The 4,103-nt window shown below is 40.5% G+C and overlaps 1 pseudogene; it reads right to left on the bottom strand.

Annotated features, from left to right (window-relative positions):
- Positions 1 to 2,359: 2,359 nt before the first annotated feature.
- On the bottom strand, positions 2,360 to 2,491 carry LOC138850254 (U2 spliceosomal RNA; annotated as a pseudogene).
- Positions 2,492 to 4,103: the final 1,612 nt, after the last annotated feature.

Below are 4,103 nucleotides of genomic sequence, written 5' to 3'. Positions count from 1 at the left end.
AGTTAAGGAGTCTGACAATCTCACTTCTGTTTTCTGGGACAGTTTGTAAAGTGCCAAAGAATCAGGTTAAAAGGAGGAAAAATCCACTCATCCTTCTCCAGGTTTTCAAATAATACATCAGGACCATCGGCAGCATCAAGACGATCATTTGAAAGATCAAGAGATTTTCATCTGTCATACAGATGCTTCAACGCTAAGCACATTCAGTCAATGGAGGTCTTTCTGCCAGTGTGGCTGTTCATTGCCCACTCAGCAGGAGGAGGACAGAGAGAAGGTTCCTCAGGTGTAAAGGAGGATGAAGATTCACTCCTCAGGACTGAGAGAGTTGGAGCTTTGCTGAGTCCCTTTTCTGCATGATGTAGCCTCCAGGTACAGAAGGGCTCCTTGCTGCCCCACCAGTCACTTAGAGGTGTGCAGAACATTGACAGCCTGAGTCATAGAGGACAAGCTGGAGAGGCTGAAAGCAAGCCTTATAAAATAGAATTCAGGCTTTCAAATAATGTCCATAAAGCTTTCATACAAATAGAGGCACTTACGTTAAATTTAAAGTAACTAGTCCACTGTACTCAGCATAGGATACCAGCTATATAAGTGTTCAAATATAATTGCTCCTCATTATTTCACAGATAGCAAAATCCTCACTCAAGTCTTTTAGGAAAAATTGAGATCTATTTGCATAAACCCATGCAATCTTCCTATATACTTTAAATTACCTCCAGATTAAGTATCAAACCTAATATAATGCAAATATTACATGTTATGGGTCAAGTAGGACTTGCACTGTTTAAACTCTAATATCCTAATATTAAAATTGATGGATTAAGGGCATAGAGTTCATCTAATTGTGAAATCTGGGAGGCAAGAAGGTGGGACATATTTAGGTCATTGGGGGCTTACCCTTGGAGGGTGGTTTCCATGAGAGGGTTAATGATTATTTGAGTTTAGGTCTGTCCTAATTCCCTGCTTCACTGTGTGATCATTCCTCCTCACTCATCATGACCAGCCTCTCATGCCAAGCCATGGAACCACCCAATCCTGAACTGTAATGTCTAGACTGTAAGCTAAAATAACTTTATCTTGCCCTAGAAGTTCTTCTAAGTTAAATAATGAAAAGCAGACTAATACATCCTGTAAATAATTATTATACTGAATTGTTTAGGGTATGACAAAAAGAAAACATCTGTGTGTGGTCAGTTCAGATAGAATTATATTTCCAAATATTTTACCCATTCTTGGTTCAACCAATGGATGTAAAACATGGAAATGAGGATAGCCGATTTATTGCAAGTAATTGTATGTTTTGTAGATATAGGCAGGAGATGTTCTCACAAATGAAAGAATCAACAAGTTTACCACAGTCTGTATTGTGGCTCATAGCCTTGCAGATCCTGAATAAAAATATTTCAGCCTACTCGGATATGATCCACTTGAGTGTTAGCCTGACATTGACTACATTAAGAGAAGAATAACAATATATTATCCCATGATAAAGATTCCAATTTAGCAACCAGGACATGTGTGTTTCTCATCCAAGATATTCTATTTCCCCAGTCTTGAGACACAGAAAAACCACCGTAACACTCAGAAGATTGTTTAGAATATCAATCAGGACTCTCTCAATTGCAAATGGCAGAACTCCTGATCCAAAGTGACTTAAGAAATTGCCAAGTCAGTCATTCTTCAAGGGAGTGTTCAGGCACAGCTTGAGCTCGGCAGGACCTGCTTATTTCCTCTCTATTTCCAAGCTCTGCCTCTTGCATGTGCACACCTTGCTCAGACAAGAATATGCTTGGGACACAAGAAGGCTTCAGCAGCTTCAAGTCTTGCATCTTCTCAAGTCAAATACTACAAATAAAAAATTCCTTTTCCAGAAGTTTGTCCAAATTTTTGTGCCTCTAATTATATCAGATGTCATCCTTCTAGCAGACAAGGTATCTGGGAAAAACCATACTCTGCTGTGCTTGAACCCAAATGATGTTGAGTCCCATCCAAATCACCGCCATAAAAGTGACAGTTACTAGAACTAAGGATGCTGAGTGACCAAACCAGCCAACCTGAAGTCATTGGTGGCACATGGAATTGGCAGTAGGGGAGAAGAAAGGTCCTGGAATTTTGTCTGTTATGTGACCAACCCCTTCATCCACTCTTGTTGACACACTCAGTGTATAGATGACTATTAGAATTTGCTGCCAACAAATTACGATTCTCGGTGATGTCAGAGAGATTGAACTCCACTTGGTTCTCCGGAAGATAGAAGTGGGTGCTCCACTGACTCTGGATCATACTTGGGGTGCTCAATTGGGTAAGGAAGATATTGGGGTGCCTTCCCCACATACATACAACATGGAACTAGACACATGGAAAATAAGCCTTAAGGAAGTAGTGGATCTTTCCTTTAATTAATATTTGCATGCCATGTGACAGACACCAAAAATGTAAGAAGCAAATAAGAAAACTACACTTAATCTTAGCCAAAAGGCCAAGAAGCAATGCAAATAAGAAAATTGGTTCCATAAAGTTGTATATAAGTTAAAACAGGACAGGTAATAAAAATAATTATATTTTTGGAAAGAGCCTTGAACAAATACATAGAGACTCCATTATTCTCTTTCTTCCTTTTGGTCTTGCATTTCCCTAAGCTAACTCTCATTCCTCCTGAGTTCAAACAAAGACATTTGCTTCTCTAGGTGATTATACACAAATACTGGAAAAAGGAGAATAAGACATCGCATAATTTAGGATGTGTGTTCGGTCCTTGACCAACAAGCCAAAAGACCCTGCTTCATATTAATGGGATGTCAGCCACCCTATATTTCATTCGTTCATTTAATTTCTTGTCTTCATGAAGCTTAGACTTCAACACACAAAAACCTGTCCCTCAAAATGAGAAAACAAAGCCATTCTAAAGACAAAAACCATGGTAACAATAGTGAATTGATTGATTTTTGTTTTTGTAAAGGAAGAAAAAAGGGGAGTGGGGTGTGGGGAATACTCCCATCTGCTGGTTCATTCCCCAATGCAGAAAACAGCCAGGATTGAGGCAGGCTGAAACTGGGAACCAGGAACTCAATAAGATCTCTCACGTGGGTAGCAGGGAACCAACTATTTGAGCCATCACCTCTGCTGCCCAAGGTATGCATTAGTAGGCAGCTGTAATCAGTAGCAGAGTTGGGACTTGAACCAGACACTCCAATATGGGGTGCAGGCATCCTATGTGGCATCTTAAGCACTGTACTAAATGCCAGCCCCTTGCACAATAATTTAAAGCAGTAAACACACATATACACACTCACACATACTTACTCATTAAAAAACTATGTAACTTTGGACACACTACATGCAGGCTCTGTGTGGAAGCTGAGATGAGTAGCACAATCTTGTTTACAACGGCACATGTTGTGAAGAGGGCAACAGACAACTCAGGGCTTTTTTCTCTCAAAGTGGCAGTGTTGCTACTGATGTGTTTCTAAAGATCCCTGCAATGTTCAGAAGGGTAGACAACAAGCTCAAGTTTCACTTAGAGGTTGGGGGCAAGGAGTGACATAGGCACATCCGTGTGGAATGTAATAGGAAGTGTTTGTGCATGGTCATAGGCTCTGTGTATCCAATCTCCTCAATTTATAAAATGCAAAGAGAATTAAGACTCACAGAAAGCCTGGTTCCATATTAAGGGTTGACCAGCCAATCAGTGCTTGGTAACAACTTACAGGAGGAATAAATGTCACTAGAAATAAGGGTAAATAAAATAACAGAAAATAAAATTCTGTGGCAAGAAGTTTTTATTACCAAAAAAATAAAAAAAAAAAAAGGTTGCGGTCAGAATTGTGGCATAACTGGTTAAGTCTCCGCCAGTGAAACTGGTATCACATATGGACACTGGTTAGAGACCTGGGTGCTCCACTTCCAATCCAGCTCCCTGCTAACACACATGGAAAAGCAGTGGAAGATGACCCAATTGCTTGCACCCCTGTACACATGTGGGAGACCTGGTGGAAGCTCCTGGCTCCTGGCTTCAGATCAGCCCAGCTCAGGCCACAGGAGCCATTTGGGGAATAAATCAGCGATTAGAAGATAGTGCTCGCTCACTCTCTCTGTTTCTCTCT

This window comes from Oryctolagus cuniculus, chromosome 6 (assembly GCF_964237555.1).
Source record: "Oryctolagus cuniculus chromosome 6, mOryCun1.1, whole genome shotgun sequence".
Classification (NCBI taxonomy): domain Eukaryota; kingdom Metazoa; phylum Chordata; class Mammalia; order Lagomorpha; family Leporidae; genus Oryctolagus; species Oryctolagus cuniculus.
Note: the sequence above shows the minus strand (reverse complement) of the source record. Positions and strands in the feature narration are given on the sequence as shown.